The sequence below is a fragment of the Amblyomma maculatum genome, chromosome 1 (assembly GCF_055883805.1).
Source record: "Amblyomma maculatum isolate TAMU_Amacu chromosome 1, ASM5588380v1, whole genome shotgun sequence".
In the NCBI taxonomy this organism is placed as follows: Eukaryota; Metazoa; Arthropoda; class Arachnida; order Ixodida; family Ixodidae; genus Amblyomma; species Amblyomma maculatum.
Window position 1 is genome coordinate 317152198 of NC_139344.1, and position 26249 is coordinate 317178446.

Sequence of the window (26249 nt, forward strand, 5' to 3'; positions counted from 1 at the left end):
TTGTGATTGCTGCACATCATTTTGGCCCAAAAGATTTATATGCACCCGTATTAATTTTTTCGAGGAAATAGCTTCTTGTTTACTGCACATGTTGGATGTATAGTATTTTGCGTCTTTAAATAAATTATGCTTGCCATTTATTATTCTCCTAGCACTATTTTTTTTTTCTGGGTGACTCTTCAGAACTTATTAAATTGCATGTGTCATGCTTGTGGAGAGCAAGTTCACCATTTCATGTGAGGCTCGAGGTTACCATATGAAGACGCGCAGTGTATATTTACGGAACCGGACGTTGAAAGACCGCTACTCCAAACAATGCGTTGTTAACGCTGTTTTTATTTAATTTAAGGACACTAGTCACATCTTTTAGCCAATTGAAATAAAGATACAGTTTGTCTCAGATAGGATATGAATCAGTCTCTCTCCCTTCCATGCAAATCAGAATGTGAGAGATTTGGACCAGACATTCGGAAGCATCCAGTCTAGTGAGACTAGCGTTAAGCAGGGGTCAGCGCACTAAAGGTCCTTGCGCAGAACGAAAAGGTGTGATAAAACGTTTCGTAATAAACATACATTAATAAAACACTTCCATTCGAAGCCGCAATAAGTAAGCTTTAAGGACACTAGAAGCATTTACTATTAGCATTTATTCATTTCTGTGCTTGTCCTGTTGATTTACCTACCTTACTGACGTGCTGAAAGCAGCGCAATTTCCACGGCACGCAGTAAACTCAATTGTAGCCGCTCGATCATTTTCACGCACGCACTGGGAAGCGTTTTCAACGAAATGGTTCTTAGTAAACGCGAATACTGTTCAGTGTAGAATTCAGGGCTTGTTCAAGAATAGGCGCTTTTAAAAACTATTTGTGTACCCTTGCGTAAGCTGCTGTAAAGATTTGAAAATAAAGCAAGGGCGAAGCTGGATCACGCGTGCTTGCCTCTACCTGCTGCGCACGCTTGTCCCGAGAGTTAAACCTGCAGAGCGCGTTTCGTGAAGGAAACGAACACAACACGCACAGAGCGCACGCACGCCGTCACAGCGAGATCCCATAAATTACGTTCGACCGACTCCGGCCTCTCACTACAAAAGCGGTTTGCACTGACTTTCGTAGGATAATGTTGACTAAAACCGTCCACTGAAGAGGCAAGCCAAGAAAGAGAGACAGAGAGAAAGAGAGAAAGTAAGCGTCAGAGAGGGCGGGCACAACAAATTCACAGGCTCGTTTCATCGAACTCGATTATGCTTTGTAGCCCGTCAGGCGGGTTATGAGACTTGAAGGCCTACATGATGTGGACTGCAACGAACTTCCATAGGGCGTCCCTTCTCAGCATTAACACTAACTTCGCGCATTATTCGCGCCTCCGTCGTCGAAAATGCAGCTCAGGAAGAGACTTTTTGGCATCTTTTTTCAGAAGAGAAAGACCGATAAAGGAAGTGAAAGGATGCATATCCCAGAATCCGTCGTTTTTGGCGCCATTTCTTCGTCGCAAACATGGTACGAAGTGCGCTTTTAGGCACGAGAAGGGATTTTCACGAGACGCCAGAACTTGGCACTCTCTCGGATATTTCGGCAGCTTGTGCGTCGACTGTTTCGTGCTTTAGAAGCGTAGACAGAAAGAACTCATTCTCAGTGGCGCGCGGAGCTATGGCTTCCGTTTTTCGAGAGCTCCAGAGGCTAAGCCAGCGAGGCGAGGAATATTTGGAGAAACATTTCGGCGAAGCCCTGAATTGAGAAGGGGTGTGAGGGCGAGAGACAGCAGCACGAATTTTGCTGCCTAAATTCACTCACTCGTTGGAAACAGGATCTCCCGTATACACAGTACGGAACGCTCGCCTCTGGCTTTCAACGCATCACAACAAACCTTCTGCACTCCTACCCTTCAACGTAACCAGGATTCACGTATGTCTTCATTTCTTCGCACGTAGCAGCATGGACTAGAAAACCCGCGTTGACGGTTTTAAATGTAAGCCGGATGGTAAACTCTGAAAGAAGTGAAAGCCCGTTTATACCAGTGAAACGAAGCATTTTAGCGCCTATGATCAACCCACACAATCTTTTACAAAGGGGTCAACGTAAACAGTCGCCGGTGCACAATTTTGAATCAACATGTTCGAGGAAGCGAGCCCTTTAAAAAGCCGCTGGCCCGCAACGCGACCTGATGTGACATAGCGTCATTTCCCCCCTTCTCTGTTCCCGAGAACAGTGTTTTGATTGGCCGCGAGTGGGAAGAAGGGAAGCAGTAGACGCTTCATCACTGCCTGTACCAGCGTAAATAAATGAGGTCACAAACGGCCGCCTTCTCAGCTGTGAAGAGAATGTTCGAGCAGTGGGGGTTAACGAGGCGTTCGAGCACGGGGGCGTTTGTACATACGCGGTCTTTTCCTCGTGCGTGCTTCTGAAATCGAACTTCGTTTTCCCACTAAGGAAGCTCAGAATTAAAGTAAGAAGGGATGCAGGAGGAAGAAGTAAACGTGATGGCAAAAGGTTGGTACACAGGCGTCGTGTTGAAGAGGACTTGTCTCGCCTTCTGCCAACTTTCTGCCATGTCATCCTGAAGAGTATCGGTCGCCGCCTAAAGGCTTTCGTGGCTCAAAAGGAGCACAACATCGATGTCAACCAATAATGTCTTCTAAGGAATGACAGAGAAAAAGCGCATGTGCAAACAATGTGAGGCGCCAAAAGATCAAGGTTCCAATCAAAGGCGCTGGTGTTGAGGGCCTTATGCTCCGAAGGGTGATGCGTTCAGAAAAATAAAAGCAGTAAAAGGAATAGCGGCAACACAATGTAGCTGACATTAACGCCCTCGTGGAAAGGAGGAAGATGAAAGAGTGCTGAAGCAGGAGCAACAGCAATGCACTTCTTGCGCACTCAATCGATTTTTGACGTTCCAAGGTCTAACGTCGGCACCGCGTTGCGCCTTAGCATACTCTTCTCCCGTCGGAGTAAAAAAAAATTAATAATGAAAAACGAAGAAAAGATTGGGTGAAAATTGCGAACATAAAAAATCTTGGCGAAAAAAGAAAAGAGCAGTGACAGTGCGTGCACTAAGCCAACCTTCAATGTAACTAGTATAATGTCTTCTGTATGAGACTAATTAGTTAAATCCGTGCTTTGAAGGTGTGTCAGACTCGCATGTTGTCATTCACAAATAAAGTAACAAGCTTAGTGCAATTTTACAACCGCTATAATTAACGACGTTAAATTTGCACGTGGTCAAAACTATTCAACAGCGCACCTTTGCACACCTGTTTCTCTCTTTCCTCTTTCGCTCTTCTCTTCTTTCCTTACGGCGCGGCGCAAGTGGGACAGCACACGGACGCCTCTTCGTTTCGATGGAGGCGAAACGAAGAGGCGTCCGTGTGCTGTGCGATGTCAGCGCGCGTTAAAGATCCCCAGGTGGTCCAAATTACTCCGTAGCCCTCCACTACGGCTCCTCTTTCTCTCTTTCCACTTTCACTCCCACTTCCTTCCGTCCCTTACGGATTGCGGTGTCCGCAGAAAACAAGTGAGACAGTCACCGCGCCTTTCCCTTCTTATAAACAAATCAGGGTAGTGCAGTGGTAAGACGCCCGACTACTGTGCCGGAGTACCCGAGTTCGAACCCGACCTCGGCGGCTGCGTTTCGATGGAGGCGAAACGAAGAGGCGTCGTGTGCTGTGCGATGTCAGTGCACGTTAAAGATCCCCAGGTGGTCGAAATTACTCCGTAGCCCTTCACTACGGCTCCTCTGTCTATCTTTCCACTTTCACTCCCATCTTCCTCCCTTCCCTTACGGCGCGGTTGCGGTGTCCACAGAGTACAAGTGAGACAGTTACCGTGCCTTTCCCTTCCTATAAAAATAAATAGATCAGTCATAGCTCTACGCCCCGCCGGAGTGGTGCAGTGGTAAGACGCCCGACTACTGTGCCGGAGTACCCGGGTTCGAACCCGACCTCGGCGGCTGCGCTTCGATGGAGGCGAAACGAAGAGGCGTCCGTGTGCTGTGCGATGTCAGCGCACGTTAAAGATCCCCAGGTGGTCGAAATTACTCCGTAGCCCTTCACTACGGCTCCTCTTTCTATCTTTCCACTTTCACTCCCATCTTCCTCCCTTCCCTAACGGCGCGGTTGCGGTGTCCACAGAGTACAAGTGAGACAGTTACCGTGCCTTTCCCTTCCTATAAAAATAAATAGATCAGTCATAGCTCTACGCCCCGCCGGAGTGGTGCAGTGGTAAGACGCCCGACTACTGTGCCGGAGTACCCGGGTTCGGACCCGACCTCGGCGGCTGCGTTTCGATGGAGGCGAAACGAAGAGGCGTCGTGTGCTGTGCGATGTCAGTGCACGTTAAAGATCCCCAGGTGGTCGAAATTACTCCGTAGCCCTTCACTACGGCTCCTCTTTCTATCTTTCCACTTTCACTCCCATCTTCCTCCCTTCCCTTACGGCGCGGTTGCGGTGTCCACAGAGTACAAGTGAGACAGTTACCGTGCCTTTCCCTTCCTATAAAAATAAATAGATCAGTCATAGCTCTACGCCCCGCCGAGGTGGTGCAGTGGTAAGACGCCCGACTACTGTGCCGGAGCACCCGGGTTCGAACCCGACCTCGGCGGCTGCGCTTCGATGGAGGCGAAACGAAGAGGCGTCCGTGTGCTGTGCGATGTCAGCGCACGTTAAAGATCCCCAGGTGGTCGAAACTACTCCGTAGCCCTCCACTACGGCTCCTCTTTCTCTCTTTCCACTTTCACTCCCATTTTCCTCCCTTCCCTTACGGCGCGGTTGCGGTGTCCGCAGAAAACAAGTGAGACAGTTACCTCGCCTTTCCCTTCCTATAAATAAATCAGTTAAATCAGTCATAGCTCTACAACTTCACAGCTGCTGCATCCTACAGTCCCTCCTTAGTTCTGTGCACTGCAGCGACAGTCACGACGACAAATAATATAGAACTGATGGTCGCCTTCCGCATACGCATTATCAACTGCTGGATAGACATTTATGTATCAGTACATCTCGAGGGGGATCGGAGAATGCAACGTTGCTACATGCCCGGCGAGAGGAAAAGAAAGTGTTCCCAATATACTAGTAGTATATTATCGTAATTCATAAGAAAGGGGACCCTAACGACTTGAAAAATTATAGGCCAATCAACTTACTATCCGTTACGTACAAGGTATTTACTAAGGTAATCGCTAACAGGATCTGTACAATTTCTTAGACTTTAATCAACCAAAGAATCCAGCAGGATTTCGGAAAGGGTACTCTACCCCCTATCATATCCGCACTATAAACCAGGTGTTAGGAAAGTGCTCGGAATATACCCAGCCCCTATATATAGCATATCCATTGACTGCGAGAAAGCATTTGACTCAATCGAAACTTCAGCAGTCAAGCAGGCATTGCGAGACCAATGTGTACGTGAGGATTATTTGAAAGTACTGGGAGATATGTATAGTGGCTGCACAGTAACCATAGTTCTGCATAAAAATGATGAAAATCCAATTAACAAAGGTGTTATGCTAGGAGACGCGATCTCCTCTGTGCTATTCATAGCTTGCTTAGAGGGTGTATTCAAAGGAATGGAATGGGAGCAGTTAGACATCAGGGTCGATGGAGAATATTTATTTATTCGTTGACGACATTGCCTTGATAAATAAATCAGGCGACGAATTGCCACCAATGAATAATGATCTACACAGTAGTAGCAGAAAGGTAGACCTAGAAATTAATGTGCAGAAGACTAAGGTAATGTTGAACAGCCTGGGAAAGGAACCGCAGTTTAAGATAGGTAGCGAAGCTCTGGAAGAGTGACCGCAGATCCGGACCATGAAAGGGAAATAACAAGGAGAATAAGATTAAGATGGAGCGTATTTGGCACGTATTCGAAGGTTATGACTATCAGCTTACCGGTATCATTCAAGAGGAAAGTGTATAACAATTGCATTCTATCGGTATTTGCCTATGGGGCTGAAGATGGAGGTTAATGAGAAGGGTTCTAATTAAGTTGATGACAACGCAGAGGGCTATGGAATGAAAAATGATAGGTGTAACGTTAAGACATAGGAAGCGTACAGGGTAGGTCAGAGAAATAACTCAAATTACTGACATTCTAGTTGAAATTAAGAAGAAGAAATAACATGGGCCGAACAGGTAGCGCGAAAAGAGGACAAGCGATGGTCTCTAAGAGTAATGAAAGGGGACGTGGCATTTGCGCTACGGGGCTGGGACAGTAGGTCAATGCCGCTTGCGGCGGGGGCTAGCCAGCCACCGTATTTTTATCTGTTGTATGCCGTCATTGCACCCGCCACCGCTTTAGGTGGCGGACGACGGCTGTTGTTGCGGCGAGCGTCTTTCTCTGCCTCTTCTTTTCCTTCCTTCTCTATTTTCTCCTCTGTCCGCACGAGGCAGCGGAAGTGGCTCAGCTACAAAGCCAGTAGCAGGCCCGTGCATTTTCTTTTCCTTCTTCCTACAGCCACAACAACAGAGTAACCAAATGAATTCTAAGGGAACGTAAGCGTAGCAGAGGGTGGCAGAAAATTAGGTGGGGGGATGATGTCAAGAAATTCGCAGGGGTCAAGTGAATGCACCTAGCACAGGATCTTGGATAATTGGAGGAAAATGGGAGAGGCCTTCGCATTGCAGTGGGTCTAGTTCGGCTGATGATTGTGTTGATCACGACGATGATGATACCAGTAAATCAGGTATAGATATTCACAACTTAAAATGAGGAGCTCTGGTTAAAATGAGTGACTTTCCAAGTTATAAAACATATGTTCAGAGCATGTGACTTTCCAAGTTATAAAACATATATTCAGAGCATGTGACTTTCCAAGTTATAAAACATATATTCAGAGCATGCGCCAAAGGAAAAACACAGATTTTTTTGCCTGGTTTCTGCTCTCACGGAAACGTTTGCTGCATCACATGGAAGAAAGAAAAATGAATCGTATGCTGCACACAGAATATATTAAAAAAAAGAAAGACGAAGAAACTGTCTTATTTTTGAAATATGAAAGAAAGGGATGTGCATAAATTTGTGGTTTATTTCAGTGTCTTTTCCTTTCGTAGACAGATTTCTACACTGAGTAGAAGTAAACAGACTGTCCTATTTTAGAGAGAGGAAAAAAAAGTGCCATAAGAATGCAATTCGCAGAATTTTCATTCTCGTCCTGAATTCTGTTTAAATTTTGCCAGAGAAACCGCTGCGCATATAAAGAAGAACGGATATAAAACTGGAGCACTGGAGCCAAGAATTCTGCAAGCGCCTAGCATTCTATTCACCTTGTTGTGGCTGTAGGAAGAAGCAAAAGAAAATGCACGGGCCTGCTACTGGCTCTTGAGCCACCTCCGCTTCCTCGTGCAGAAAGAAGAGGTGGAAATAGAGAAGAAAGAAAAAAGAACAGGGAGAGAAAGACGCGCGCCGCGACAACAGCCGTCGTCCACCACCAAAGCAGCGGCGGGTGCAAGGACGGCCTACAACAGATAAAATTCTGTGGCTGGCTAGCCCCCGCCGCAAGTGGCGTTGACCTACCGTTCCAGCCCCGTAGGGCGAGGAACTACCCCTACTTACCTTCAGCGGATAATGTACCAGTCGTTTATCCCGGGAAGTGGCGTCCGTGTGCTGTGCGATGTCAGCGCACGTTAAAGATCTCCAGGTGGTCGAAATTACTCCGTAGCCCTCCACTACGGCTCCTCCTTCTCCCTTTTCACTTTTATTCCCACCTTCCTCCTTTCCCTTACGGCGCGGTTCAGGTGTCCACAAAGCGTTACAGATACAGCGCCTTTCCCTTCCTGTGAAAGAATTATTATTATTATTATTATTATTATTATTATTATTATTATTATTATTATTATTATTATTATTATTATTATTATTATTATTATTATTATTATTAGACCACATGGTTGTTCCTGCGCACAATAAATAAAGAGTGATTGATTGATTGATTGATTGATTGACTGACTGACTGATTGGTTACAGTTTTCCGTTCTTAAAACTGTACCTGTCCATATGCTTGCCGCTCTTGGAGCACGCGTCGTTTGATTGGAATGGCACTTGCAAATCGAACTTTGACAAGGTTGACAGAGTACAAAAAAAAATGTTTACGCATATTTCATTATCGCTTTCCTTGCGCAACTTCCTCCTCTCGTTCCACCAGGAGCACCCAACTGAATCTCCCTTCTCTTCACTGCCGTCGTATCAGAGTTGATATCATTTTTGTGTACAAACTCCTTCATGGCCGCATTATGTGCCCTCAGCTCTTAGAGTACATCCTAATGCGCGTTCCGCGAAAGAGCATGAGGGAATTCAGACCATTTCAGGTTTCTCCGTCTCATTCCCATTCCCCTTTGGACAGAATGCAGTGGTTATTTAACTCTTTTTGTCCTCACCTTGACATCTTCCAAAACTCGCTCTGTTCTTTTATATTGGATGTTCATAGTGTTGTATCCTAAATAGTACTTTATCACATAGAACTCCCACTTTCTAGCCTAAAATATTGTATTTACTTCACTTTTTGCTTTTTCTCCTGTTCAATGCTGTCTGTATCTTGAACTGCTTTTTATCCATCTCTTACTTATATTTCAACTTTAAACTTTATATACGAATCTTACTGTCCCGTGTTCAATTCTATTTCTTTATTGTATTATTTTGTATTTCTAGCCTGTGTTTTAAATACCACGCACTTGTTGCGCCTGGAATGGTTGTTTATTTTATGTATATTTCTATATTACTATAATCAATGTCAGTTATTTGTTGTTGTTTTTTTCTCTCTATCTACCGTTTTTTTTTCTTTTGTGATGTGCGCAACAATTTTCTCACTGTGTATATAAGTGATGCTAGTCATTGATTGCTTTCTGGCGCTCTCTTCCGGTTTGGGATAGTTTTCCTTCTGCTTTCTTTAGCGTTCGTTTTCTCGCTATGCCACTGGCGCGCCACGCTCATTCTTTCCAGAGAGAGGGCGAGGCTTGCACAGCGCGGTTTCGCTGCCGAGCGCTTTTAGCTCGCTAGACTACAGCACCGCATTCATCTGAGTGCATCCCTGTGGAACTCTTTCTATCTGTCTCCTGCGTTTTTTAGCTTTATTGCGTGTGTATCGCGGGGAAGTCGTCCCTCGTCATACCTGAATCCTCCTGGGCATCTAACCAAACCGACGGCTTCTTCGAGGAAGCGCTGCAGCCTTATACGGCAGCGAGGATACCATAGTGTACTTCAGTGAGGATAATAGTGAAGGTGAATTTGAGACATACCTCAGCCGCAGGTATGTCTCAAATTCAATTCAATGTAATGCCCTCTAATGAGGGTCTTAAGGGGTTAAAGTTAAGTGAGTTCACGGTGGCCAAGAACAGAAGCACACAATTCTCGGCCTGCCTGACAACATGAGGTGGCTTAACAGGCAAGCTGTCGCAACTTGAGAGCCTAACGAAATTAAAGATGCACAAGAATGTCGTTGTAGTTGACGTCCATCACGCGTCTGAACTCGGAGGCATAACAGTACATGCAGTTATCCCGACGGGCGAGGAGTTTTCTTCCGGCGTCATTTATGACGTTGACGAGGCTATCACGAAAAACAATGTGCCCATACTCGTCAAGCCACCAAAAATATCTTCGGGTGTCACGTCTTGGAAATTCTCGCTGTGTGAAGATCATCTTCAAAGGCAGTCACACGTGAATGTAGGCCACTTCCGTCACACTGTACGGCCGTTCATACCAAAGCCCCTACAATGCCAAAAATGTATAAAACTGGGCCATGTTAGCGGAGACTGCCGTGATGCTAGGGTATGCTCCCGTTAAGCTGAACGCCATGACGCTGAGTCGTGTACCGCACAGGTTTTGAGGTGTTCAAACTGTAACGGTGCCCTATACGCCTCACCTCTAGATTGCCCGTGGATAAAACATGAGCAGGCTGTCCTAAAGCAAATAATCGGAGACAATTCAACGCAGCGCGAAGCCACTGCAGTAATTCGCACAAGATGTGCCCGAAGAAAGACAGATTCCAGAAAGACCGCAGCCAACGACCGCCGCGCAAGCGCGCAGCTGGCGCCTCCTATTCACCCATCTCCGGTTACACCTCGTCCCAGTGTGACCTGTCCACGTAGACTAGGTGACGTCAGGGTCTTATCATTGGCCAGCACTTCCATCACTGAATCCTCCTAAGGCGCCTCGACGTAAGCTCCCATCATCGAGCCCATCCACCACTGCGGACAGGCTCCCGGGGCAAGATCGGTAAACCCTTGTGAGATTAAGGACGGTGGTGAGCGCCATTCGACCTCTACTACAGGCTCTGCAATCTACAACTGCTCGAAGCGTCTTAGTGGTGCTGGACTCCGTCGGTTCAGCACTTCAGGTTCTTTAACCTACAATGGCTGGCGTTCCGTGAGGAAGTCAGAGACGGCACTCGCGCAGAGGCGCCAGTAGAATGCAAGAGGTCTCAAGTCGCAAATCTCAAGTTTTCGGTAATACGTCTTTGTATCAGGCTTGTGTGATAGCCTGATGACGGAGCGCATGTCATGCGCAGTGCGTGCGCCGCTCTATGGAAACCTATAAATACGATGGCCATCAATAAACATCGGCTCTTCTTGTTCTGGCCGCCATGCTGTCAAGTGCCTTCCTGACGATCTGATACAGTCTTCACTAACTACTTTCCGATGTTGGTCATCTGCGAGCCTAACTTAACTAAAGCAGTCAGGATTTCCGGGTACGAATCTTTTTTCGCTCCTACATGCGGAGAGAACAGCAAAGCAGCAAAGTCCTGCCGTACATCCGCACTGACATAACGTACGTTTGCTGCCCAGTCCAACCTCACAATGAAAATCAATACACATGTTTCATGGGGAAGACAAAACGTTACAATTAACACTGATTGCAGCATGTGTCTCCCTCCTCACAATTCGACCGCGAAAGGCTGAAGGCTATTATGGAGGCAACCCGGGCTCTTTGGGTCATTATTGGCGATCCTAACACCCAACACTTACTTTTGGGAAGTACCAGAACCAATGCCACAGGAAGGAATCTGGCCTTATTTGCTTCTGATAATGACCTTTATATACTGAATGATGGCAGTCCGACTTACCTGCGCGGCTGTTCCCACAGTGTTTGCCTGAACCTCACATTAGTGTCTGGGTCCTTGCACCGGTCTGCTCAACGGTTTTGTGATGTGGAGACCCATGGGAGTGGCCACATTCCTACTTACTTCAAAATAAATGGAATAAGCGCGTCCGCCCCAGCTAAGCGCATGCACATCGACTGGACAGTATTTCAAGAGAACATGGAGGAGGCATGTAAAGAAGCCTTCACTGGCAGGTTAGAGGAAACTGTAGCAAATGCTATGACTGTTGCTAGTAATCACATCTCGTTATCTAAAATATGCAGTGACTTTGACATCAAATTAGAACGCTTACGTGCTATTGGGCGGTGACAAGAAAGATGGTACAGACGAACCAAGTGCTTAAATTATCAGAGAGCGGCTAGACGTATGCAGAAAAAAATCAACCGAAGAATGAATACACTGGCGTACCAGCGCTGGAAATCTTTGTGCTAGCAATTAGATCCCCGAAAGTCCTTGTCCATCTGGCGAACTGTGCGGGGTGTTCGTATATCTCCACAGCAAATACAGCCATTTTGTACTTTGGCTGTATATTATGATCGTAAAAAAAATTGAGGTAGCAATTGACTTCTGTAAAAAAATCGCGAGTGCCACGACTATACCCCGGATTCCCAGCGCGTTCCTCCTGCATTGCGGGATTCAGCGATGGATATCGTTTTTTCTCGCGAGGGAGACGACTCTGCTCTTGCAAGATGTAGACGTTTGTCTTCACCAGGGCCATATGGAAAAACATAAGCGGCGCTGTCCCATCTAGTAGGCTGATAGCCCTGCTAAAACCAGGGAAATTTCATCTCGAGCTCATATCCTACAGGCCAATAGCTTTGTTGCGTGAGTAAGCTCATGGAAAGAATGGTTTTAACGCACCTTGAGTGTTACATCGAGAACTATACAATATATACCTCAAAGCAATGCGGAGTAGCGCCTCTATTGGCAATGTCGTTGACCTCGTGTACATGGTTCAACAACAGAAACGAATGAAACGTCTGTGCGTGGCACTTTTTCTGATGTCAAAGGTGCCTACGAGAACGTGGATCATGAAGCCATCGTTGATGCGCTGGAAACTGTGGGCATTGGTGGTCGGATGTTTGCGTGGATAGATTGTTATCTGATAAGACCATTTTTATTGAGTGTGAAGATGGCTCGACTACAGCGTATTATACACACCGTGGTGTACCCCAAGGTGGTGTGCTCAGCCTTGCTTTGCTTAATCTAACACTCATCGCCCTCACAGAGAACCCACCTTCTACCGTCCAAATATCAATCTAAGCCGATGACATCTGCATTTAGGCCTCATCTGTGATGAGTCTTCAGTTGCGCTCAACACTTCAACAGTCAGCCACACTAACGCCGTCTTATCTTCAGAAGCAAGGTCTCAGCGTTTCACCAGAAAGGTGCACGCTAGTGGCATTTACACGCAAATCTATGAAACCATATCCGGTACGCTCATAACATTTATTACTACAAAACTCGTCGTTTCTTAGGGATTCTGAAAGACCGCAATTTATCATGGAGCCTGCACTGCGCCCTAATGAAAAAAAATGTCCATCGCTCACTTGCTCCGCTTTCTTGGCGAAAAATCATGGGGCTCGTCGGTACAGTCAATGCTGCAGTTGTACAGAACACTATTTTTAGGATTCCTGCGGTACAGTATGCCCGTACTTTCAAACACGTGCAATACTCATTTACGTGCCCTCCAGGGCCCTTCGCACATGCCTGGGCCTCCTTTGGAGCGCATCAACACTAGGAAGTATTGCATTCTCTAAAGACCACCCGCTTTCAACGTATATTGCTCTAGACTATTTGCGAATGCACATACGACATGTTTCAAGAGTTCCAGAGCATCACCTTGCGCAAATGCTTCTGCAGAGGCCCAATTCTGCATTTTCAAATATATAGCAATGCACCAGTAATTCATCCCAAACAAGTTCACTCCGGCAGCACCAGCACGACCTCCGTCGCCACTGTGGTGTCTGCAGCTCTCATGTGTGCGCCTTCCTATTACGAGAATATCGAAGAAATAGAATTAATCAACGCCAGCCCTTTCGCAACTGACACTGTTCATGCTACAGAATGACTTTTGAGACCGTATTCACGTCTGTACGGGAGGGGCAGTTCCTGGCCCTAAGGGGTTAGGACGGTAGGTCAACGCCGCTTGCGGCGGGGGCTAGCCAGCCACCGAAATTTTATCTGTTGTAGGCCGTCATTGCATCCGCCACCGCTTCGGTGGTGGTGCACGACGGCCGTTGTTGCGGCGCGCGTCTTTATCTCCCTCTTCTTTTTTTCTTCTCTATTTTCTCTTCTGTCAGCACGAAGCAGCGGAGGTGACTCAGCTACAGAGCCAGTAGCAGGCCCGTGCATTTTCTTTTCCTTCTTCCTACAGCCGCAACACACACACTTCTGTACGGATGGCGCGGTAACGCCTACTGGTTCTTCATGCACCGTCATCGTTCCTGCGAAACAAGCAAACATTTACCATCTCATTTTGCATAAGACTACCTCTACTGGAGCAGATCTGGCCGCACTTTGTGCTGCTGTGAAGTATATCTCTGAACAAATTCCTCATAAATGGCCTCTCGTCTGTGATTCCAAACCTGCCCTAAAATGTCTTCAATCGATCTTGAGCCATGGCTACCATGAGCAATCGGAGGTTCAACATCCGCACCACCAAACATTACAAGAGGGTCAAGAAAAAAATTAGAGGATCTCTTAGATGTCTCTTAAGAGGTGAATGGCGAAAGCCTACTCATCCTATCCTATAATTTGCCTCCCATTGTTAGCCTCTTGTCGGTATTGGTTGCAGTGCTATATATAATTTAATTGGTTTACAGGAAAGGAAAGGCACAGTATCTATCACACTTTCTCCGGCAAGTGTGAGTTTGGACGGTACACCATTGCTCCTGTCGCGTCGCGTTCCTTGACGTGCGTTGAAGTATGGCTTTGCAGATGGCAGGGATGCATCCCGCCTCGGCCAATCAGAACGCTGCAAAAGTGGGACACACTTTGTCCACGACAGCATGAGCCATTAAAGGCTTTCGCCTTAATAATCTACCAGTGAATACCAAGCTATCTTCTAGCCACCATAACCAAGCCATAGTGAATTGTTGGCAACAACTTCGCTGGCGATGCTGCTCGATCAGCTCATGGTACAACCAACATTGTCGAGATACCGTTTACAAGAGCGGACGCAGCAAAGCACCTTCGACTGATCGCTCGAAACGCGACTAGACAATAGAGAGTTTTAGTACTGCGTAGTGAGCGCTACGTACGCACAGCCCACGTACCTTGCGGAACGCTACGGCATGGTCGCGTATATGCCACAGATAGACTTTTAGTAGCGCGGAAGCCCGTACGTACGCATGAGTCCGGAAGCTACCGCGTCAAGCGCAGTGGCAATTGTGTAGTGCCACCTCGCGGCCATCCAAACATGAATTTTTCAGCGCAGTAACGCTTGCTTCATTGCTTTTCCGACAGGCGAGAGATAAAGCACATGCTGCAGATGTGCTGCTTTAGTAGGTTGTTGTTGCAGAGGATAAGGATATAATGAATAACTTTGACGGAATCGGGATACTACTCCTTGCAAACGTAGTAGAAAGTGAAAATTAATAATACAACCCCGTGCAAAATTTAAATGCGGATAAGCAAACCGTTGGGCATACAGAAATGATGTCAAAGCAGTTTTCTGAGTTCACAGTGCGCCTATGATGTCATCAATCGGTGCAAATTACCTATGTACCTCGGAGAATACATTGTCAGACTATGCAGTCTTATTAGACAGGCGGAGTATATATTTAAAACACAGCAAAACGCTTGGCGGTATAAGTGGGGAGCATGGCCTATGGAAACAAGTGCAAAGAAAACTTACCAAATAAATTTGCCGCTTTAGGAGAGCACCAGTAATCATGGCAGATTTTTAAATGTTGGCGAATGTTTTGAAGAAACAATTAAACTATGACAAAATATGCTGCATCATTTTAAAGGCAATCAATCTTTAACGTGCGTCGATAAACCTGTGTCGTAATGACCTACATACCCACGAAAACTAGCTGTCCTTTGGGTGCTTTTCGCAATCGCGAGAACTTTTCGTGCTTTCCTGCATGTAGTCGCACAGGCTACGTTCCCTCTTAAATACGGCCACTCAAATGATACAAGCTTTTAAGCTGAAGGCAGTCTTTACTCGGCACGATAAACAAACCGTGCACAGCAGCAGACGACCAACAGTCCGTCTGCTCACACGAATGTCGTTTGCGGTCGCCGGCTCGTCTGCAATCGAATAGAGCATTGGCTGCGCTGCCGTCTGCTATAATGGGCCGTTCTCTTTCGCTCTCGTTTTGAAGTTTAAAAAGTGCTTTTTGAACTTAGTTTTGTCTATGGGCTGCTGACTTTGAATGATCGGTATTATAACAATTTTTTTACGGCAGCATATCAGGCTATATGAGAAGCTTGCGAGATAGGGAGAAGCACCCAGCGCATTGGGAGCCTGTAGGCGGTGTGGGCGACTTCACAGCACATATTTTACCGATATTTATTTTCAGTCTCTTCTAGGATGTTTGTGGTTGCTTTGTACAAAAAAAAAATCATATGTGCCGCGTGAAGACATAAAACAGCTATGAAACCTTTCGCTTCCACGTATTCTCATGGATGGTAAAGCCCACTTTTCACCCCTAGTCTGTGGCAGCGTCACGAACGCCACCTTTGTAAACACGGCGCTGGACTATAGATGTAAGGACTACGGGAAACTTGGTACCTACTTCTTCAGGTTTTAGCAAGCTTGGCGACGAAGTACACCAGCGCTTTCTCATACACAACGAGAGCAACACGCAGGCGGTTTAGCGAACGCACGCAGAGGCAAGGATAGCTGCGTACGCGAACAACATATACGCAGTACCAAGACCGACTGAAATACAGACCTGCACAAAAAACAGAGTCCTATGGGACCTCGTGCGCCAACTTTCGTTACCTTTCTCGTCGTTGAGGGCGCTCGGTTGACCTGTTCGTCTGTCATTTTCATCATCATCAAATCACAAATTAATATAAACAAACTGTACCCAAATTAAAAAAAAAAAAAGATCTTTGCCCAAGTTATACTTCTAAAATTTTGCCTTTTTGTATTTTAGCGGACAGTGTTTATTTTTATAATGTTTTTCTGTCGCCAGAAGACATACCGCGATTCCGCTTTGTGCGACGGCACTGCAGTTACTCGCTGCACATGCGCAGAACAGGTGCTTATGCATTACAGCGTGGACAGATAAATAAACTATAACGACGAAGAAAAATGACAGAACTAATAGACCCTTCTTATTAACAGGTTTACAGTATCGCCAGGTTACCCGTAGTGTTCGTTCCCTAGCGGCGAAGGCTATGAACTAGAAGGTGCGCGCTGGAGCAGTGCTATCTGTGCAGGTCTGTATTTCAGTCGGTCTTGCGCAGTACGCAAGAACCGTGCTGCGTATGACGCATGCGCAGTAAGCAGTACGCAGGCCGTCTACGTACGCAAGGGTTCTGCGTATGCTTACGTACGCAGTACTAAAACTCTCTAATAATGGTCTACGCCCGCAGGCTGCGCGTCCCGATCGCACCACTTTGACCAGCTACTTTAACTGCAGGTACCATTCGGCCTCCCCCGCTGTGATGCTGCAATGTTGTGTAGCCTGTGGCTAGGAGTGGCTTTTACAAGCGCTTATTCCCATCTCATCGGAATGGCAGACTCTCCAACGTGTGAGCAGTGCGGGTGTGTTAAAACAATTGCGCTCATGCTTTGTGACTTCCCTCAGTTCGACCATGAGCGTGCCTTCCTGGCTGCTGCACTCCGCCACTTGAACTCTTGCGCTCTTATTGAAGCTGATTCCCGGCCCTTGGATAACACCTTCATCACAAAGAAAAGCATGTGAAGGTTATCCTTAAGTATTGATGGCCTCGCCGCCTTCAAAAAAACGGGTCCGCGAGCCATGGTCTCGTCCGACGAGTGACAAATCCAGTCTCTTAAAAACATCGGTTTATTCCGGATAAATAAAAAAAGCAAAACAAAGAAACATAAGGCGCTACTGCGCTGAGAACAGACTGTTCATGCGCGCGACAATAGAACACCAACGGAAAGCGGGAAGAATGTAGGGGCCTTACCGCAGTGAAACAAAACACTGCGGAACGAATAAAACGAGCAATAGGGCCAAAGCGCTAACTCGGCACAAGAAACATTGCTCCTCACGGGACGACAACTCACACGAATACGTCTAGGCTGTTCCTGCAAGCACTGCTTCCATCTTCGTGTCGGCGATCTTTCTGTCGTCCGTGCACACCCTGCTGGCCCATGACGCTCGCCGGCTGCCCCGCGCCGGCCTCTCCGCCGGGGCAAAAAAGCTCCGCGCCTTGCTTCTGACGCGCTTATCTACCCTCGTCTGTCGCCGCTAACATCACGCCCCCCAAGATTATCTGCTTGCGCATGCGCACTCGCGCTGCCCGTGCAAACACAATACAAATGGGAAGACGCGCGCGTGGTTTAAAACACCTAAAGAGGCTGCGGAGCCCCACAGTATTTAAAGGACTCTGGGTTCAGTTCAAGCCTTTAAGTGCACAATCTCCACCCCCTTTCATTATAGATATCTGGACACGTGACAGACGCTTTTACTTGGCGTTTTTCCTTTTCTTTTTCTCACTTTGCTCCCCTCCCCACGTGTAGGGTAGCCTACTGGGCATCGCATGATTAACCTCCCTGCCTTTCTATTTTCTCTCTCTCTCTCTTCTTCCGCAATCGTGCTCACATCGCCCGTGTGGAGCCCCGCCGGGGTGGTGCAGTGGTAAGACGCCCGACTACTGTGCCGGAGTTCCCGGGTTCGAACCCGACCTCGGCGGCTGCGTTTCGATGGAGGCGAAACGAAGAGGCGTCGTGTGCTGTGCGATGTCAGCGCACGTTAAAGATCCCCAGGTGGTCGAAATTACTCCGTAGCCCTCCACTACGGCTCCTCTTTCTCTCTTTCCACTTTCACTCCCATTTTCCTCCCTTCCCTTACGGCGCGGTTGCGGTGTCCACGGAAAACAAGTGAGACAGTTACCGCGCCTTTCCCTTCCTATAAATAAATCGCCCGGGTGGACAATAGAAAGTTTTAGTTTACCGTAATCCGCGATCCGCTACCGCGATCCGCCACCGCGCGTTCTACTGCGCATGCCCATATCCCCTTGACGCCGATAGTTGGCGCCACATACTCGATGTCGGCAGATATACCTGCCGCGTCGGGACCAATGAGCTTGTGCGCCCCGCCCAAGCGCAGTAGAGGGTCGCGGTGGCGGATCGCGGATCACGGTAAGCTAAATCTCTCTAATAGCACTGCCCGCAGCGAAACCGCGCTGCGCAAGTTACCTCGTCTTAATGGGAAGCTGCAGTGCCACCGCGAGAAAACGAATGTAAACAAAAATATACGCGAAGCTTTCGTACACCGGTAGAGCGCGTCTATGTCGGATAACGACAGACAGACTGCCTCAACTGGACCTGTTTCCGAGCGCTGCGCTGTTCAGATTGTATTTGACGCTGATAGTACCTTATACTGCCAGCTAGCCAGCTAACTGCCGTTCAGTCAGTCGACTGCATGACTGCGTTTGAGCATATAATTTCGACACTACCACCGCAATCGTAGGATGCTCTTGCCACGTGATAGATTCATTCGTACAGAACATGAAAAGGGCAACCCTACCGGCAAAACTGCAACATACGTCGCTCTTTAAATAAAGCCAGCTTCTGTTCGTTTCTTTCTTAAGCTCGAGGTCTCACGTGACAGCACGCAAGGAAGTTCAGCAAGCTCGAAACCCTAATCCACAAGAGAGAAAATAAGTAAGCTTTAGAAGACGACATAATAATCTTCATTGGGGAATATATAAAAAGCAATGGAAAGTTAAAATTGGTTCACAGGAAGGGAAAGGCGCAGTAACTGTCACACTTGCTCTGTGGACACCCGAACCGCGCCGTAAGGGAAGGGAGGAAGGTGGGAATGAAAGTGGAAAGAGAGAAAGAGGAGCCGTAGTGGAGGGCTACGGAGTAATTTCGACCACCTGGGGATCTTTAACGTGCGCTGACATCGCACAGCACACGACGCCTCTTCGTTTCGCCTCCATCGAAACGCAGCCGCCGCGGTCGGGTTCGAACCCGGGAACTCCGGCACAGTGGTCGGGCGTCTTACCACTGCACCACCCCGGCGGGGCCAATGGAAAGTGCCGACAACGTATTTAGAAACCTGGCAGTTTGTTTCAGGCTTGTTACACTGGCTAGCAAGGAATTAGTAACGCTCACACATCCACCTATGCACGCACGCATGCAGACAAAGGGAAATGCAGGTATGGAAACGAGAGAGACAAAAACAACAGAAAAGACCCCTTCCCATTCGGACGAATAAGTCCGAATCCGTGTCCACCGACAAGCGCGCTTTAGCAACACAGAATCCGATCCGCAGTCTATTCATTCGGCAACGAGACTAGGCTGTTTCTCCTTCGGTAGACAACCGACTTAAATCCATCTTGTTCCCAAATTTAACAGAAGCAAAAGTTGAATACATTTTGATTTTCGTATGGGCACTCGTCTGGCTGCAAGCCGTACGGCTGGCGCAGAGTTAAAATTGGAACAGATTTGCGCTCGAATTCCAACGAAAAAGCCAATTTCGATGAGAACGGTTCCCACAAAAAAACTAAGAAAAGTATAATTGCCTTTCATTTCTTTTTCTCGCTGATGTTTCTATTCCAAACAGTAATCCAATAACATTGTATCATTTGTATTTTTTATACTCACTTTACCGCAGCTTATTTTTGAAAGGCCGTTTGATATATTTTTTTTATGTGGCAGAGCGACGGACTTCCATTTCATACCAATGGATGGAGAACTCTGCTTTACTGCAATCTCGCGTAACGACTGAGATGGCGTTCAATCTATGAAAGAAAATTCTAGCCTTGAAAGCCTCTTCCTTCGTCGCCGCATTGCCAGCCTTTGTTGCATAAAATTCTAAACAGCTCCCTCAATCAGGCATCTTACATTATGCATCACGCCCGTATACCTCATCGCCCATCAGTTTCAGATAATTTGGCCTGTTGCTCGCGCAAAAACTTTTCAGGATCTTTTTTCCCCGAGCAGTTGTGAACTGCAATGCCCGCGAAGACGCTGCCGTCACATGTTCATATTTATTTTTAAAAGCCGTAAACGTCCATTAAAAGTACTTGTGTGTATATATATACCGGCTGTCCAAGCTAACGTTAGGCAAGGGTTAAAAATAAAACGTGTGAGGTTGGCCAGTGAAACCACTTGTATACAGCTGCCAACCTTATAGTGTGCCCCAGGCAATTCTTTTTTATTTTGCAGTTAACTAACGTATAATTAAGACAATTTCCTAATTTATTAAGTATTGCCTTTACACAATAAACTTGATTTGCAAAGTTAGAGACCATCTACTGAAACCTCCATTCCAATTGTTTCCGATACAGAAAGTCTCACGTGTAACTGTATTTTATCGCTTGTTAAGGCGCTGACCAGCAGTTTGGTCGGCGCTCGCGCTATATTATCAAAAATCATAATGGCTGTGTAGTAACTGTACTTCTCTGGGATGACACTCACAGACGTAAGCTGCTTTCGAAGAATGTAAATTATTCCATGTGGAGTCGCGTGCTCGTGTTCTGTATATCGAACGAAGCAGTAAACTAAAATCAAGAACGTCTTTGCCGGTTGATTCATTCTTTTTATTATTATTTTTTACTGTTTATGTGCACCGATATGTGTACCGCCAGTGAAGAGTGGATTTATCAGGTGCTCTGGGTGATAAACAGAAGTTGGCGGTCTTGTGGCCGGCTATCTATGTGGTTCATTTCAACCTAGCCCGAAAATCTTGGTCATATGATGTGAACCGGCTATAGCAGACGATACAAATAAAACGTTTCTAACTTTTCCTATGCCAAAATGGACGCTCATGGAGAGTACTACTTCAGGCATTAAGAAATGTTTTGAAATATTTGCACTAAAACTGTGCCTGCTAAAGGCAAACAACAAAAAAAATCGATGGCTGGCTATGGCGACATGAATGAAAGCCCTATCTCCCTATGGGGAAACTGGGTGCGTGTTTACATCCATTTGCACTTCTGCTCATTTATTACAATGTACACAGGCAAATTTTACTTACATTGTGATTACGAAACAACCTTGCCTTGCGATTTTGTTTACAGAGATATATATTTCTGCAGGGATTCACAATCAAAGCTTTTTAATCATGACATTTGGTGTGGTGGCGGTAAAACTTTATTGTCCAACAGACTCAGGATAGGCGTCATCCTATCCTCCTAGGCGGCGGCCTGGAGCCCTTGGACCCGGAGAAAGAGGAGGAGGAGGAAAGACAGGGGGTTAACTGGTAGAAGAAGTCTGTTTGTTTGGACCCGGGCAGCGTGTTCAACCTGTCGTATTAAACCTAGCTGAATCTCAGGGTTTCAGCTGAACAGTACACTGTCAAAAATTTTGTTTTTGCTCCTTGATCTTTATCATAGATTTCTGGACACGCCCATACCATATGTATCGGATACGTCCTATACCAGTCGGGAAACTGCTTCAAAAAGTGACTAGTTTTTGTATGCAATTTTTGGATGCTTATGAATTGCTATACCATCAAGAATAAGTAAAGAAGAGCTATTTGCTATTGCCTATCTTGCCTTCTGAAAACTGCGTTTCGTTTTATTTTCCCCCATTAAATATCTGTACGGCTGTTACGCCTAATAATTTTTGCTACTGCATCTTTTCAACTGATTCTGTTTGGCAGGTGGTCGTCATTTTTCAACAAACTGAAAGGTTACAACTTTAACACCGTTTACTACTATCCATAAACCATATCAAAGTTGCACTTTTCAACTTTACACGCTGCCACTATCCGTAAACGCCTATGTTTTGACCAATCAAACCCACCGTTTTTAATTGCACGGGGCCTATGAGAGGTTTCACGAGTGGTGTTATCAAAGAGCTCTGGTCGTAATTACGTTCTAGGGTCAAGCCAAGTAGCTAGCCTTGTCATCCTGGCATGGAGGATGAAGTGCCCCCTTAAAAAACTCACAGAGAGGGTGGCGCCAGCTTTCCGTCTGGGTAATATTCTGAAACTATATGACAACCATAAAAATAAACCTAATATCTACACGCGAGAAGGAATGTCCGAAAAAAGGATGAAATTCGGCACACAATCGAAGCAATAAGACGTTCCACTGGTAGCAAAAAAGTATATAATGTGGAGGTACACCCGAAATGAAACGAAGCGCGCCAAGGGTGGCGAAACGCTTTTCAGCACGCTCTATTTGCGGAATCGATACCAAAGATAGGAGCTATTCAGTTCTAATGATCTTCCTATGGCCGGCACGAGTGAAGCCGCGCTTCCATCATCAGTGTCGGCGAGGGGCGCTTCCAAAGATTTACACCAGAGTGTATTGTTGGCAATAATCAGGCAGAAAGAGTTGGTCTTGGTGGCTCGCTCTTCCTGCTTCATCCCGAATGCGACCACTCTCAAAGTTGGATCTTGTGTGCCTTGTCTTCTCTGTTATTTTTGAATAACTTAGTTGCGGCGTGCCAGCGATAAATACTGGCATGATGGAATAAAAGCTCCGCAGACAAAAACAGATGAAGGCAACGCGGCTGCGATGGCAAGGCTCGCCCCTAAACCGCAACAACCGGGCTATCTTCACGCGCTTGCGCTATAGTATAGCACGCTGCAAGGCAATTCTGTCCCCAGTATTGTTTTCAATTTGAGAAACCTCCGACGTGTTGCGACGTTTTTTTTTTTTTTTTGGCGGTAATTAGACACCCACTAGCGTTTTAGGAATACAACAATGTGCTACAAAAGGCACGCAGCTTTTTCAAGAACTCTGCAGTTAAAGTTAATGACACAAAGCGAGGCATAATCTGGCAGGTGGAAAGCGCTTCCAGACTGTTAGTTCTCATACTTAACCAGCCAAAAGACGAGACACAGCAAAGAGGAGAACAGGACAAGGCTGGACTATCAACTGAATGTTTAATGATCTGAAGAAAATGAAAAGCTCGCGCGCAACCCAACCAGTGGAATGGCAAGACAATGGGAGGAAGATGAAGACGAAAATTCAAAGCCAATTCAAAGTCAAGGCCTAACTAACGACTTTTCTAGTAGATCCAATTCCTTACAATGAAGGCTAACCGACGCCTTAGCCACACACTTGTCCTTGGCTTTAGCAATATAAAATGCTTCAACCAACTCCCTGCAGAGTTGATTACCATTGCTATAAAGTACACCCGTATTATTGAAGTCAGGCGCACAAAGAGACGGGTCGTGCTTCGACTTACACTCTCGGGATTGCACATGTAGCGCAAGATTGGAACTCGCCTTCCCTCCCAGAGAATTAGAGTGTTCCGTCAGGCGCACGTTGAGGCATCTGCCTGTCTGTCCGTAGTAGCACCGGCCACAATTCAGCGGAATGCGGTAGACCACATTCTTTCTGCAGGAGGTGAACTTTTTCTTATGTGACACTGCACATCGAAAACTATCACGAGGTACACTGTCAAGCCCCTTTCGAACTCTAGCGCACAAGCCTCCTATCTTGTTTCTCGCTGTAAAAGGCTTGTGCGCTAGAGTTCGAAAGGGGCTTGACAGTGTACCTCGTGATAGTTTTCGACGTGCAGTGTCACATAAGAAAAAGTTCACCTCCTGCAGAAAGAAGGTGGTCTACCGCATTCCGCTGAATTGTGGCCGGTGCTACTACGGACAGACAGGCAGATGCCTCAACGTGCGCCTGACGGAACACTCTAATTCTCTGGGAGGGAAGGCGAGTTCCAATCTTGCGCTACATGTGCAATCCCGAGAGTGTAAGTCGAAGCACGACCCGTCTCTTTGTGCGCCTGACTTCAATAATACGGGTGTACTTTATAGCAATGGTAATCAACTCTGCAGGGAGTTGGTTGAAGCATTTTATATTGCTAAAGCCAAGGACAAGTGTGTGGCTAAGGCGTCGGTTAGCCTTCATTGTAAGGAATTGGATCTACTAGAAAAGTCGTTAGTTAGGCCTTGACTTTGAATTGGCTTTGAATTTTCGTCTTCATCTTCCTCCCATTGTCTTGCCATTCCACTGGTTGGGTTGCGCGCGAGCTTTTCATTTTCTTCAGATCATTAAACATTCAGTTGATAGTCCAGCCTTGTCCTGTTCTCCTCTTTGCTGTGTCTCGTCTTTTGGCTGGTTAAGTATGAACCTATACCAACTTGCCCAGTCGTCAACCCTGTTAGTTCTCACTCGCGGAGGAGCGAAAGAAACAAAGGGAAGAGGGTGAAAGGAGTTGTGATTGGAGATGCAGTGAACCAGGCGTAATCTCCAAGAACACAATGGGTTGCTCAAATACCGAAGGAGATGGTGACTTCGCCGAAACGTGCTAGGCGCACTAGGCATGAGACTTACTGAGAAACGCCATGATGCCGCCTTGCTATCAGTCGGCGGTGTTGGGTCGGCCTGCAGCGCGAAGGTAAGAAGGTCTTCAGGGCTTGCTACGTCCAGCACACAGAACATTTGCCGACGTCTTCCGCGATACATTAGTGGTGCGGGGAGTCTACTCCAATTAGACTCAACTACACTCTGTCTTGGGTCACTGCAACAAAAGAAACACAATTCTTTAAAACATACTCGAAATTGAGGTTGACACCCTCAAAACGTCTTCATAGGCGCAAAAATAGGTTAAATGTGTTGAGAACGCGATTAAGGCCACGGCATAGAAGCTCATTCACATATTGTTATCATGCGGGCAGTGGGATACGAAAGATGAAGGTTGAATGCTGCAAGACTATTCAGAGGAACCAATATACGGAAGAAAAAGCAATGTGCTAAACTGAACTCTACTTCACTTATATACTAGGCTGAAATAGGTCCTCACGTTTTTTTAAGACTAGATCAGCCATACAAAAATTTCGACAGACATGAACAGTATTACGTTCGATTAACCTTCGAAATGGCATTGACCGTTATTTGCATCGAATATGCACCTGTATACCAACGTTTGGCGGACCGTAGCCTTCAAGGAAAGTCAAGCTCCTTCACGAGCTTCTCAGAGATGCAGAAGGTGGACAGGACCGCCTTGTAATGCGTGAAAATACCCGTGCAGTGGATATTAATTTTAGCGCACCTGCTAGACCACTAGTGCACTTGTTTATAGCAGCTTGTAGACCAACTGAACGATATATATAGTTTACGATTTTGTTCTTAAGCACCACGCTATATCCTCTGCCCCTCACTCTTGCGATAAGTGGAGACCTCCCCATTTTCTTCCGTAAAAATGTTTGCACTTAGTTATTCACATGTGAATAAATTACACAAAAAAATTTCTCCAACAGTGGCTTAAGTAAACTATGAAAATGTTAGCTCACTATAGGCTGTGAATAGGCTGAGGCAGGGATACGATAGACATGAAGGATGCATCTATCAGTGATTTTTTTTATTTGGTGTTAACACCACAGACTAACGGGCTAGTCGGCATGTCATTATAAAACCATAGCAGCGCAGCACCACAAAGAGAAAGGCGGAAAGGGCGAGACACAGCGCTGTGTCTCGTCCCTTCTGCTTTTCTCTTTGTGGTGCTGGTAGCTGAGCAAAGCTCCCCACCCACTTTGACCATTCACCGGCCGTTACATTGTCAAAACCAGTTCCTTGAAGCTACTTACAAAGGCTTCATGACGCAGTACTTATTAATTTGAAGATGTCGGCAGAAGTGTTTCATGAAATACAAAGTTTTAAGCACAGTCTCCACTGGAACTGAGAGTTTTAGAGAGGTGAAACGCATCACGTTCAAAGAAGCGGCGGGTCTCAGAGAATTGATGAGAGAACGAACATGCATTTCTGCCGCCGCGTAACCTCATGCAGTTCTCGCTCAGAGCTGCTTCCTTTTCTGCGAGTTTCAAAGCTTCGGCATAGTGCTATTTCGGGCATCCAAGAAATATAGGGTCGATGTACCGCTCTAAATTAGGCAGCGCTAGCGGACACAAGATATACGAGAGCGAGTTTACAACTGTCCATGTTCCACGAAATGTAGACTTTTAGCTAAAAAACAAAAATAAAGATATATATCAAAGAAAACACGGACAAAAAGTCACAAACCACGCTCGCTGAAATCCAGCATCCCTGCGTGATCCACGACAGAAAGGCATTTGTAAAACAGATTCATATTA

The 26249-nt window shown here is 46.4% G+C and overlaps 1 long non-coding RNA gene across 1 annotated transcript in view; it reads right to left on the reverse strand.

Annotated features, from left to right (window-relative positions):
- The window catches only part of LOC146207199 (uncharacterized), a 40110-nt gene extending 15502 nt beyond the window's left edge, over positions 1 to 24608 (reverse strand). Inside the window, exon 1 of the long non-coding RNA XR_014703314.1 lies at positions 24493 to 24608. This is a non-coding gene — a long non-coding RNA (uncharacterized LOC146207199). The remainder of the gene's footprint in view (positions 1 to 24492) is intronic.
- Positions 24609 to 26249: the final 1641 nt, after the last annotated feature.